General features: G+C 39.5%; 1 long non-coding RNA gene across 1 annotated transcript; it reads left to right on the forward strand.

Annotated features, from left to right (window-relative positions):
- Nucleotides 1-9,458: 9,458 nt before the first annotated feature.
- LOC108449273 lies at nucleotides 9,459-13,364 on the forward strand. The gene is made up of 3 exons (XR_001865421.1): nucleotides 9,459-9,539; nucleotides 10,323-10,495; nucleotides 13,232-13,364. It is a non-coding gene; the product is annotated as an uncharacterized LOC108449273 (long non-coding RNA).
- Nucleotides 13,365-14,419: the final 1,055 nt, after the last annotated feature.

Raw genomic sequence — 14,419 nt, forward strand, 5'->3', positions numbered from 1 at the left:
CTCAATTTGTTTTTCTATCTCCCATCCTGTGTCTCATTATCAGAGTCCAAAACACCTCTAAAATTGGCGCCAAGTTAAAATTATACTGACGTGGATCAGTATCGTATATCCTATATATATGACGTATATCCTAACAGCCCAGTCTGAGATAATCCTGTGATTTTGACATATCATAATAGACCATTGTTAGATAAGCTTGTGTCTTTGCCATATGTAAAGAAAGAACTCAGCATAAAACCAACCTGTACCTTTGGTGCTGCTTCCCTTGGGGAGAAGATTCTCCCTAGACAGAAAGGAAGCAAGTCCTGTTTGGACCTTTCAAATAACGCATCAGTGGACGTAAGCAGGGTAGAATTGTCCCTCTGAGGCTCCATAGAGCATGCACATCTGGGCTTTGGGAGGACACACATAAGAATTTTCCATGAGAAGTAGTGCCAATCCCCTTTCCAGCTTTTCTTTTCTGTTATCAGCATCTACTGCTACAGTAATGCTGCACCTCTTCTGGTCAGCCTCTGCTGTGCGCATCATGCCCAGCTGAATGAGACAGGGCTTTGGCCCCTTAAATTCTCAATTCTTTTGGGAATGTAACACATCTAGATACCTGAAACATGGAGATATTTTGATATTTCAGAAGTACTTTTTCACTTGGCAGTGTTACTCCAGCATGGTTACAATCACATCACTGTAAATGTCTTTCATTTTTTTTAGGCTAAGGAAAACATCAATTACCAAGCCAAGTAGTACATTTAGAGGATCAGGGATGAAGAATTTGGAAAAAATCCATAAAAGCAATTGATAAATAAGCAAATAAGCAATTGATAATATATCCAATAATAAATAGTTAAGGCACAGGTTTGAGTACAAATATGGTCCTTTAAAATCATTAATCTACATGTGAAAAAAAGTCACTGGTGTTTTTGTAGATTCATTCAAAAAACAGCATATCAAATTAATTAAAAAAAAAAAATACTGTGGGTGCCTAAATCTGTATCAATACCTGTAAGGAAACTGAAATGTACTACAAGGAAAAATGTCAAACAAAATCTGACTGGGTATAACTGTTGAACATACCATATAATGCTAATGTGTGATGTAAGGCATGACTGTGTCTCTCTATTCTGCAGTAGCCCCTAGTGACTTTTTCCTTAAGAAACCAGAATCTGTAGTTGTGTTTGTTAATTGCAAAGATAATTCCCAGGAATGGCCAACAACATGTTTATTCTCTGATCATCGCCTCTCCCGTCTTCCTGGGAACCATCTCAGGCAGCCTGATGAAAAGCCTGATGGTGACTTTCTGACTTTACAGTGAAGTAGACAAAGGGAATGGCCCCAACAGGTGGGATCTGAAGGGTCACCCACCACACGTGGCTGGGACAGGCCTAGAAGGGATTTAATGGCCAAGTCCCAATTTAAGAGGAGAGTCAATACACTGTATAATTAATATATCAAAATGGAAATACGTATTTGTATGCAATTCCTAATACAATCAGGGTTTCCTGGTGGTGTTTTCTTCAAGGCAACAGGTTTAATATCTTCTTGATGCTTGCCAGATGTATGGTGTGATGTAGATCATCAGCTGGAGTGCTTTGTGCTTACAAGGCAGTGTGGAACACGTACATTTACAGCGCCACATTAAAACTCAATTGGCTACTGCTTACCTCAGAAATCATGGTAAACAAGATGCAAGTTTTAAGAGAAAAGTCCATAAAGATGTGTTTATGCTCCAATGTGGAACTTTAGATCGACTTCCAGTGAAAGACTGAAGCAATTTCAGAGTAATTAGTGGTCTTTCTGTGATTGTTGTGGTGATCTCACCCATCGCTAATGATGGTAGTACACATGCACATGAGAAAGATGTGGATCAGTCATGCAGCAGAGCAGATCCAGCATCTAGTTAAAATATGGAAGGATTGACAAGTGAGTCTATATGGAAAGAGCAAAGCATGATGACTTCATGCCATAAAAAAGGTGTGCTAAATAGGTCATAGGTTTTATATTTTCTTTCCTGTTTTAAAATAATACTGGTTAAAACAACAGAGTTTAATGGCATTATGTTAATAATTTACAATACCAATATATGTGAATTTATATCTATATATCTCACTACACTTAATGCTACAGAGTATGATTGTATCATTTGATCAAACTCTCTGTATTTCTGTGCCTTAATCTTCATGCAGAAGACCCAGCTGGCCAAGGGGATCCTTTGCATCCTCTCAGAGTGCTGTTCTATCCCAAGGTTGCCAATGTGCTATGTCACAGAGGGAGGAGAAATGCACCAAACCAAACAATCCAAAACAACAACCTGAAAGCTAAACAAAAAATGAGCAAATAAACAGAAGAACTCTTGAAATTGTTCATCAGGATGGAAAAAATATTTTTCTGATTTCTTCAAACAAGCTGATGCTTGAGATTGAAACACAGCCACTTGCTAAACCCCAAGCAGTTGATACTCCTAGCCTACTGCAGCAATCCATACCCCCAAATTCTCTAAGAATGGAGATTTAATGAATCTACACCCATAAGAGAACCATAAATCCAAAATTGAGTGCCTATAACTTTAATGCCAGTGGCTGTCTGAGAACACACCGTAAAAAGTTACTGAACTCTTCCAGTTGATGAGGATGCGATCATCTCTCCTTAGCATCTTATCACAGGTCTGACTGTATAATTTGACCTTTGAGTCATGAGCTTTGGGCAGAAGGCTGATGTCAGCAGTTCTGCTCACTCTCATCCCTGTGCTTGCATGGTGTGAGACTCACCCATAAGAAAGCAAACCCTCATTCAGGCCTCGTTCTATGGCAAGAGGAACAGAATCCAGAAAAAAATTGAAGCATTTTCTTGTAGTTGTCAATGAGCTAAGCAAGAGAAAAGTAGAAATTGGCTTAAATTTGAAGCTTTTTAGCCATCATAATGATGTGGTTAGGGGAGTTCCACAGACTTTTTCCTAAGTGAAATTCAGTGGGTGTGAACAGATCTTGTGAATACATCAGTGAGTCCTGCCAGGGCTCCACCAAGAAACAGAACATCTCCCTGGAGCATGGCAGACTTTTCAAAAGCAGTAAATTGCAGATTTTGGTCCTTAAAGGACTTTGTTAATCAAAGCTTTACATCTGCAGATTTAAGCATTTATACAAGTTGAGCTTTTAGCTAATATTATTTAAATAGGGCTTGGAATGTTGTAGGCAGCCAAAATTAGTCTTTCCTCTTAACATATGGTATGGTATAACAGAACATCTAAGCCTTTAATCTTGCTAAGTAGGAGAGAGAGAGAAATCAAACATTTTTAAGTCAATAAGCAGCTGATAGCAATATTATATGCATGTGAAGTACAGCAGCTAGTGTTGGAGAAGCTGTGTTTTTCAACTGCAAGGAAGAACTGTTGTATTATGGATTGCTCAACAAAATCCAGGTATTTAAAAAATCCCCTGGAATGAAAGCTAAACTTACACATATAAGACCAATGATTCCTTTTAGCGCTCTGCAAAAAAAGTACATCTAAGTATGCCAAGACATAAATAAGTCACACAGATCCAGTGTGTGACAAACCATTGTAGAGTAAGCCCATGGACTTCAAAGGTTTTGTTCATAAAGTTAAGCACAGGCCTTTAGTTTGCAGAGCCAGAACACAAATTTCATTTTCTGTAAGTTGTTTATTCTTTGCCTTAGACAGAGATTCTATGAAGAAAATTAAAACTCCAAGGTTTCATATACAGATTCAGGCTATTCTGATGTATTGATGTGAATTAAAGATTAAGAAAATCTCTACAAAGTTTTCTCTAATTTCTCTGAATTTTTATTTTGAGCACAGTGGATTGCATTCCTGATCTTGCGAACACTTAATGAGTGTTCTTAATTTTGTACAACCCTTTGATCTGTGTAACCATAAAAGTTTACTCTTGTGTGTTAACATTTGAAGGACCAGACACATCAGAGCAGCAATATGTGTTTACTTTGAGAAATAAAAAGGAACAACAATACTAGAAACTGGAGTATTTCACAATCTAAAACCAGACAAATTCTCCTTTGGGGCACATCTAGCAAATCTCAGTTCCCACGCTTTTCTCCAAAACAGCACTTGAAATTTAACTACTGAAGTAACTAGGTAGCTGCTTTAAATGAGGATATATGTTTTGTATGGCACTGCTAAATCCCTACCTTTCAGAAGTACAAAACTCCAGGGACTCTTTCTTCCACAATGCAAAGGTGGAAAGACACGTGGGACTGCCTGGATGTGCCTGGCTGGGAAAAACCTGCCTGTGAGGGGAAGGAAGTTTAAGGGAGAAAAAGAAAGAAGAATTAAAAGGAATGAACTCCTCAATAACACAGCAACTGTGATTTGTGTCATATGAGAAGGGACAATTCCGCAGCTGTTCATCACTCTTAGGGCGGTGTCCTGCCTTGCTCTTCCTACCAGAAGGGGGAGAGAGTGGCATTGCATAATCAGGCTTCTGCTGGTGTCCTGCGATACCAACTCACTCCTACACAGGAGAGAACCAACAGCACAAAGTAAAGCATGCATTCGCCTTGCTACATCTGTGCAAGACTTATAGATATCAGTCAAGGTGTGAATGGACTCTAAACAAACCAAATGGATAGATATCATTCCTCTTCCATGGCTAAAATCCCATTTGTTTAAATATCTACCACTTGTTACTAAAGCTGTGCCAAATACAAGATTGCACTTGGTAAAAGATAGAAGTAATGTTCTTAATTAAAACAGATTCTTAGAATATTTCATTTGAAAAAGAAGTCTCAAGATAACCTTGTTCTTTAATGAGGCAGTCCTGTTGATTTTGTATTAATCCAGCAGATTTTTGTTACTTGGAAAAAACCCCCCCAACTATAAAATCTTTGATTGCTGTTTTTATCTTTATTCCATTTTCCTCTGGCTTCATTTAAAAAAATAATTTCCTTATCTGCTGTGCAGCCTCTTCTCAGTCCTTGTCAGAGATTTGTTTCTTCTTCGACACTATCAGCATTAGAACATTTGCTGAAGTTAAGCTATTTCTGTTGTCTAGAAAGCAGTTTCTTTGCTGGCTCTAGACTTAAAAGAAAAACAAAAAACAGCTTGGCAAACTTCTTTTTAAATGATGCCTGGTATTTAATGAAGCATTCCCAGATGTAAAGGATGTAACACCACAGGTGAATTACAAAACTGACATTAAATCTGAGTTGCTCTCAGAAGTCTGTTTTTGCCGTCCTGACACAGTGGTCCCATCCTGACACTGCTGCCTCCTCTCTGCCAAGCAGTAGCAGGCGACGAGCCTTTCGTGCTGATTTCTCTGTGGAAGATCAATCAGTAATGGTGGAACTGGGTATAATCCAAGAGTAACTGTGCTTCATTTGGTGTCTTGGGCCAGAGGCAGTCAATCAACAAGCATAATAAAAATTTCTTTCTGTGTTTTCCAGAAAAAAATAGACTGCTTTAAATCAGGGACCAAACCAGAGAGTAAAGCCTTCAGCTATTCACATAGTATGTTACCCATATCTCTTCCTTCTATACATAACTTGGCATAACCTAAAAACTGTCTCATGCTTCATCTTAGATATTTGCTGGCATACAAAGACAAGTGCAGCCCTGCCCCACACACAGAGGAATTCAGGAGCCCTATTTAATTATCCTCCTGCATAATGCCATCTCTAAAATGTATTTCTTTATGAAACATGTATGTTACTTCAGCCTCAGATTTCACAGATCCTCTGTAAACAATGGTTAGCAGCCTGAAGAAAAAAGCAAATTTTCAAAAGCCAGAAGGATCTGCGTGACAACATATTTGTGAGATTTGTGTGATGAGGGGGGGATTTCACCGCCATAATAATTTTGAAGTACATTTTAAAAAAGGAAATAAAATCTTCCTTTCTCCTCAATGGAGCAATGTTTCAAACTAGGAGGCATGGAGGTGTAAAAATTCTTTTGGCCAGGGGTGCTTTCCTCTGCAGGACATATAGTGCCATTTAAGCCTTGCAGGACATGGTGATATTCATAAGCAATTTTCCAATCCTGTCTGGTATTCTTATCAGATATTTCTCCCCTCCTCTGTTTGTGCTGAGGGAGGGAGGGAATGAAAGAAGGAAGAGGACACACTTCTAGAATGAGATATTTTTTTCCCACTGATGGAGAACAAAAAAGGCTGAACTGAGTCCTTTGAACCCTCCAACATATCAAGGGTGTCAAAAATAAGATGAAGCTGGGAAGAGTAAGAATGAGCCACCTCTGTCAGAATAAAGGAAATAAATGCAACTCAGGTTCAGAGCACCATTTGGGAGAAAGGCACAGGGGGAAACGGGTATTAATTTCTTTTCATTTACATCTGCCAAATGAAATCAAGTTCACTCCCAGAAGGCAGCTTGAAAATAAGTTTTCTAAGACAACAACTTTCCTGGCTAGATAATCAAAAAGGATGAGAAAGATATTCAAAAAACTGAGCTTTTTATGTGTGGGTATGTCCGTAAAAATGGGTGCAGGCTGTATGTTGAATGGCCCAGACATGAACCATCTGTGACTTGGGAATTACTGAGCTGTCCTAGAACCCAGTTCTAGTGTAAATAGACACTAAAACATCCTAATGGGCTGTGTGGTGTCTGAAATGGAGATAGATTTTGTCTGCCTTCTCAGAGAATAGACAGAAAGGGGTCATCCCTTCCATACAGTCATGTGCAGCATTATCGTTAGCTCATAATGCACATTAGCCAACTAAAAGGAAACATTTCCAGGAAAGTAATGGATCTGTTAATTCCTCTGGTTCAGTAGCCAACTTCTTTCTTTTGTTCCCATGATGATTAGTTCTCATAACATATGAGAAAAGTAATTCCCTTTGTCTAGAAACATCAAAGAGCCATATCATTAGTTGTTCAACACTTGGAAATTTGTAAACTAGGTATTAACACTCCAAAACACAGAATCAGTGGCTACCTAAGACATTGCAACAGAACTGCATGGCCAGTTTTGTCTTTGAAGTACTGTGAAGGGAGAAAGAGAGCTTTTATTTCTTTTGCAAATTAAATATTTTTCTGGCAACGTTTTTTAAAAATTCTTCTCTTTTTAATGACAACTCTGGATTTTTTTCACCAGCTTTGCATACAATTAAGATGCTTCTGCCTCCCAAACAAGCAATGAAGATTTGGAACTGCAGGCGAATCAGTGTTTGGTGACATGCTCATAAAACCATCAAGGAACTTAGAGTCCATCCAGCAGCTGACATTCATGAGCCAGCTCATTATACCTTTGCTAAGAACCATACACAACTTTTTGATTTCCTTTTACTGGATCCTGGCCCCAGAAATGGTGTCAACAGCAAGGCAAGAGCAAAAAGATGAGTTTAGAACTCTCCTTCTGAGATGGGGTTACATGAACCTGACTCCACATTAGGTAGTGGGGAGAGCAAAAGTATCTAATTTTCTGAGGAAGACAGGAGAGCAGGCCAGCTGGCAGCTCCTGAGGACCACAGGGAGCAGGAAAAGAGCCAACTGGAGCAGATAGGCTGAAGGCTTGGGAGGTGCTTGGAGAGAGACCGTGGGAATGGGCAGAGGGAAGGCTGAAGAGGTAGGTGGGAACTGTATTCCAGAGCTTTAGTTGACATGAGTAGAGAGCTTGCTTGTGACTAGATAAGACATATCTGACATGCTGGTGAAGGGATTTGGGAGCAGAGGGACAGGAGGGAAAGGAGAATTTAGCTATGACTTTAACAAGTGGAAAAGCTAGAGATGAGAAAATCACAGAGCCAGCATAAAGAAACAGCCAAGAACTGAACCTGAGTTGTACTGGAAGGAATTGATAGAATTTTGAATAGCAAAAAGGAATAATTGACACCATTTTATGACAGGACTCACATCAGAAATAGGTATGTCAGCTTTTATATGGAGGCATATATTTTGCTGTCTAGCTGCACACCAATGTGCACAGAAGTGGTAATCTCAAGTTCTGTTTTAAATCATACTCCTCCAACTTAATGTCATGTGAAACTTGATCTGTACTATAATTAATGAAAGTTTAGAGCAGCTTAGCTAAGGAAACGTGGAGTTTGAAAGTGTATAATTAGAAATGAGTTGCTTTAAAAGCCAGTATATTATCATAAAATATACTATGAGAGCAAATGTAGGTGGTGTATTACACAACAGATCGGGTGACCATAACAATCTCTTCTGGCTTTAGTATGCAGCAAATTTACAGATGGAGATCTAAATTTGATACTCTGAAGGTTTTGTTCTGTTCAGGACTGGCTTCTTAGCTGATTTTAAGGAGATGCATGGGCAGAGCCAAGTTCAAAAATGGATGTGAAAGATTGATGTGTGAAGTGGTTCTTTGGTTCTTTGATGCCACGGAAAGGCCTCACATAAAATTAGGTCAGCTTCCCTTCGGTAATGAAAGTGTGTCTCACCTGCCTCAGTGACCTGTGCCTGCTCTAGAGGAAGTTCCATTCACCACTCTATTGTGCCTAAAATTAGGGAGGTTGAGCCTCTTAGTAGATGCCTTGAAAGGCACTAATTTTTCCCCAATTTATTGCACAGAAAAAGCAGAAATCTCCTTTAACATAACTTCCCTGTTATGAATATATTGTTATCTGTATCTTTTGCTGAAGGGTCTGTCATGAAAATCTTGCTCAGCCATCCCACTAATGTCCTATCCACCGAGACAACCTGAAGTAGCATTTTTTCTTAGGCCTGGCATTTGTGAAATACTTGTTAAACTACCTCAGATATCATTAGATGGGTGCCAAGGAAATTTAGGAAGAATTCCAGTTCAATTAAAGTAGCTTTCCAAAAATCTGCACATTTTGGACACTCACAAGTGGATCAATTAAGGAATCTCATGAGATATTTGCAGGGCCAGAAGATGTTGGTTTTTTGAGATTCAGGAGCCCAGTATGCATGAAATATCATTTTTAGAAGTAAGAGCAGTATCACATATCCAAGGTACTGAATTATTAATATTTTTAAAACGTACAGCATTATCTCATAATGAATCTGGCCTTTGTGTTCCCTAGTCTATTTTGAAAAACTCCCCCACCACCACTTTTTTTTTTTTTTTAAGTTTTGCTCTATTTTCGCAAAGTTCACTGATAACCTGAGCACAGTTTGATGGCTGTGTTTCTCCACTAATCACAGCTAGAAGTTCTCTTCTCATGCTTTATGAAACACAAAGTCAAAACAGAATAGTAGAGGGAGTAAAATGTAAGGTCAGACAAGCAACATACAAGGGGACTAGGAACTGAAGCCAGACAACCTTGTGCTTTCATTGCAAGGTCTTTGTCCTCCTCCAGCCCTTTTTAGCAGAAATACCTAACACCTTGGTGCTTTCAGCAGGTTTCCATACTAGGTGCATCTCTGGAGGTCAGCAGAGGGTGGGAAAAGCTTTGTCAGTGCGTGGGAGGGCCCTGACAGCTGCAGGCGGAGCTGGGGCCCATCTAAACGCATTTGGCAGCCCTTGCTGTGCTCTGGCCTCTGGAGATGGTGACCTGGAATGCAAAGCCTCCTGCTTTGTGTGGTCTCGTGCCTACACATGCTGCACGAACCTAATGCTAGTCTTGCTAGGAGAGGTAAGTTACAGAAATTATTCAGGTATGTAGAAATCTTAATTGAAACCCATGAGCACAGCACAATCCACGTATATCTCAGTCAAATTTCTGGGATGAAAGTTAAAAAACAGGAGAAGAAACTACAAATGAAGGAAAGAATTACCTTACTACAGGCAATTACTGTGAAAAGAGTAAATATGTCTTCATTGTAACTTTGGAAAAGGAAAGTTTTGGCCTGGTCTATACTGTGGCATTATCTCAGGCTAAGAAATAGGGTGATGAATATTTTGGGATACTCACTGGAGAAACTGCTTGATTGCAATCTGGCCTGCTGCTTAAGGAGAATAAAATTGAGTTCTCATCAGGCAACAAGCCTGTATAAGTTAATAGGCTTTAATAATAGCACCTCATTACATTTTTATAAAACTGCCTGGGAAATGAATGCTGGAAATACAAAGGAAAGCTCTAAGGGATCACAGTTATAAAGCAAAGATAACAATATTACAGCAGTTCAAAATAATGCATACACTATACTAGATACCACACAGAATTCAGTGACTGGGATTAAGGCCAAGTAAGATTTTTGAATGGATGTCCAAAGCAGATGGGAGACTTGACTCATGCTTTGGAATAGAAAAATGTTTTCTGGGACAAGGTGTTTGGGAAGCCTGATAGCAGTCAGAAAATTAGAGGGTACTAGCCTCTGTGAATGCTGATGTATGGTAACAATATTGTGGTCACTCTTACAAAAGTCACATTTGCCAGCAAATAATACTAATGATAGTCATACTTTCTGTATCCAAGGCACACCACTTCTTTCCCATGGATTTTTATTACCTCTGTGCAGTAACTGTTGACAAACATTTACATTTTTGAAAAATGATGAGCACTGTGTTTGTGAACTTGGAGACATCGCTGGTCCCAACAACTGGTCATCAATCAATGCTGTGGTGAAGAAACTCTTAGACTCAGTGGAGGTAAGAGCAGTGGAGAACACTTTTGAATGGATGCATGAGCAAACAGCATGCACTGCAGAAAATAATGTTTTTATCAGTGAGATCATTCACACTGACTGTAGTAAGGATCCAATTTAGGTGTTTTGTGTGGGGGCCAGGGCTCCCAGGCCTGACTGATGGAGGAAAACGCCTCTGGAAGATGATGCAGAATATCTGAGTTGTACTGCAATTAGGATATTAATTTAGATACCTTCTTCTCTCCAGTTCCTATACTCAGAACCTCAGCAGGTACCTAAATTATGGGATTAAAATTAGTCAAGAAAAATTACATTCCCTCTGCTCCAGTGTGTTCAGTGCCATGAAATGTCTCTGGGGGCTGTGTGTGCTCTGTACTTCAAAGGATTGTTTAGTACATCAGGGGCAGAATTCCTCCAATCCTGTGTCCTCAGGGGTAATGCTATATTTTAATTAGTCTATCAAATTCTTCAGGTTGTCATGGTCAGTTGCTGGCTAGAGATGAGGCTTTCATGTGACACTCACTGACTCTTCTGGAATAGCAATGTATCTTATATTCATCTGATTTGAGAGGTTTCTTATGTGAGTTTTTGATGAAAACTCTGAACATGTGTGGCTAATTCTTGCCTGATAGAGTCTGGCTGTTTTTTCTTTGAGGAATGAAGTCGTAAGAGATGGACTCAAACCAGAATGTGACACATTCCTTGGAGGTGGAGGGATGCTTCTTCCACCCCACTGATGAGACTTGAGAGCAACACCAGAACCTTGACATTTAAACATTTCAGAAGGCAAGGTTCACATCTCTGACTTCAGCCAACAGTGAGCGTGAGTGCTCATTAAATATTAAATAATAGTATGGTTCAGATCTGAATCCAAACTTCTCATCTTGCACCATTCCAGCTAAGCTGGTTATGAACGGGAACATGCCTCGGAAACCCCTTTGAACTTTGGAGGAATTTTGGTTCTGAATTTAAAAGCTGAGTTCAGTTTTGTGTAGCAAGGGCTTTTAGTCAAAAGGGAAGCATGAAAAGAAATCATTCAGGATTATTTTTGTAACTTATTCGAGTAAACAACAGAGAAAAAAAGTCAAGTCATCTGTGACTTGTATTCTAATTGCCAAAAATTATCTAAAAATACAAATTAAAAATATGGAACAGGCTCATGTGAGTACACTTGAACTACTATTTCACAAAAGTTTTAACTGTGGAAAAAAAACTTTATAACACCACCTGCTGTTCAGCTGGTTTTGACCTGACCCCTTTCTCCTTTTCTTGTTATTATAAACAGTGAGCTCTTTAAGTGAGAGCTGTTTAAAGGATAGAGGGCTGTAAGTGTTCCTTCCTAGATCCCAGATGCAGTGGGAGACTGATGGGCTTTTTGATCTTTATTTTATGAGTGTCTGATAAATTGCCTCTGGCACCTGGCAACTGAAATTTCACTATCTGAAAACTAACCCTTATGTCAAACAATGTGGCCAGTCTCATACTCCAAGTTAAAGAGCTGCATGCATTTAAGTACAGGATGTTTTCCAACATTCAGTACAGTATGTGGTGAAGCCCTGCTTCACATATTATTATTAGACAGATCCTCAGCTGATGTAAATTGGCATAGCCCCATATGATTAAAGGAGCTGAACTGTTTTACATCAGCTGGCAACCTGCTCCAAAGTGCAACACATACTTTTGATTTAAAATAGTATTTTGTATGTGATTCTTCAAAGGTTGGTATGGTTCAACTTTTTCAATATATTGCTCTGCAGCCTCTGTTTTTTGTTTCTGAGGCAAGTAAAAAAAAAGTATTAAGGTAAAGGATTATGGGTAGTGTTTTCTGGTTTGCTTGTTTGTTGGCTGCTTTAGATGGAAACTGAGCTATCATGTATTTGAAATCAAAGTCTCAAATGGTTCTCTGAGTAATGACTACCAAACTGTGTTACTACTTGTGCCCTGGGGGAAGACACCCTGGTCCCCACTTTGTTTCTCACGTGTTCTGGAAAATGGTAGGAAAACTCGCCTTTTTTGTCGGAGTTGAAAACATCAGCAACAGGTCTGCCTGAGATACTGGGATTTCTGTCTAGTAGAAATCCCAACATTTCATACTTTTCTCATCCTGTTTTGCAACAAGGATTTGTGAGGGACAACAACAGAAATGGAGGAGAGTACTTATCATGAGGAGCAATGATGAAAACAGTGGGAGACATATAGATGAATTGGAACTACTGTAAGGAAGTAAGTGTAGAGGCAGCAATTCACATATTTAAATAAACCAGAACATGGTGCAGAGGTTATAGGACCATGAATGCTCCATGCATGGGCAGCCGAGGGTGGCTCAGAAGTCTCTGCTGGGCTTGTGAGTGGGAGGAAGGTTTTGAATGCTCCTTTAGTCAGAGGAGTTTGGAATTGTCAGCTGGGTGAGACAGAGCACTAAGTCTGAAATAAAGCAAGAAACACGAAGTAACTCAAGAGCCTGATCAGCATAGTAAACTGTCTGTGTTGGTATTAGTAAATGCTGTGTTTCTTTTCTGCATTCTTGAAAAGATTTGAAATCTGAGGTAGCTCAATAGGAACATGGGTATGAAGTAAGATTAAGTTTATATTTTTTTAAGTTTATATGTCTCCTCCTGCAGAATCCATTTCCTGTGACAGGCATCCAAGTTACACTGGTGCAACCGAATCTACAACCCAGCCCTGTGCACAGTCATAATTACTTTCTGTTGACTAAGACATTTGTTTTGTTTTTCTCCAGTGGGGAACATGCCCTCACCTTCCACATGTGCCTCTGCATTGCTTGCTGCCGTCCTCCATCACCCCAACATACCCCATGGAAGGGCTGGGCACTGACTTTGGAAGGATGACTGCATTCAGCACCCAACATTGGAGTCCAGGTTAGATGGCTCCATAGGAGACATCCTGTTGGAGGATGACATCCCACCCAGAGTGCTAATAAAATGGTTCCTTTTACAGGAAAGCTCATGCTGGCAAATTGTCTTTGAAAACAATGCTGTTTGCTTAGAGCAGAGCATTCTGTGTTTCCTCGCAGGACAGGCAGTGTGGCTGGCAGGGTGCTGGGGGAGGGCTCCAGACATCTGAGCTCTGGTGCAGGCTTTGCCCCTGGGCTTGTGCGGGGGTCCGGACAAGCACCCCTGGAATTACTTTGCATCTCTTTCTACCCCCAGCCTTGCCTATTAAATTGGGATCATGTAAAACCTAGCACAAATTAGGCCTGGAACTTGGAAGAGGCTGTTAGTTGCTACTGAAGCACAAATTAAAATAATCCATAATTCTTCCATAGAACATTTAAAGCAAACAGTCTGGGAAAGAAACAGCCACATTTTACTTCACTAAAAAATCACATAGGACAAAAGGAAATGCAGATGTTCTTACTGAACTGTCTTATGAGTTGTTGACTAGTTAATTAATCAAAGTTGTCTAGTGATTTATTGATTAACAGAGCTTCTTCAGTCATGGACACGTCAAATTTCACAATGGAAAATTTAGCAATGGAAAAAGTCTGGTCTTTTAGTTCCTTCCTTAATCAAGACAGAGAATGGCATGAAAACTGAGGACATTTCATGTATTAAGCTTGTGCCAGGCAATCTAATTATGTGATAGTATTGCTTAGGCAATTTTGATTGTTTTTTCCATGCAGCTTTTTTTCAAGTGGAGCGATTTTTTTTCATATTTTAACAGTGCTAACAATCCCCCCTGTATAAGAAGTCCTCTAATGTCTTTAAGTACATATAGACAAAAGTATGCAGTATTCTCTGTGATTGTAGTCACATTTGGTAGTCTAATAAAGGATAAATCCCAAAGGAGTTACCTTTCCTGTAGCTGGGAAAGCACAGAAGTAAAATATATTTAAATTTTTGTGGAAGTCTGAGATTTCCCTTAACTATCAGTGTTGCTTTGCTCCCTGTTCATCCCTATGTTAAGA

The sequence above is a fragment of the Corvus brachyrhynchos genome, unplaced genomic scaffold (genome assembly GCF_000691975.1).
Source record: "Corvus brachyrhynchos isolate BGI_N302 unplaced genomic scaffold, ASM69197v1 scaffold116, whole genome shotgun sequence".
NCBI classification, from domain to species: domain Eukaryota; kingdom Metazoa; phylum Chordata; class Aves; order Passeriformes; family Corvidae; genus Corvus; species Corvus brachyrhynchos.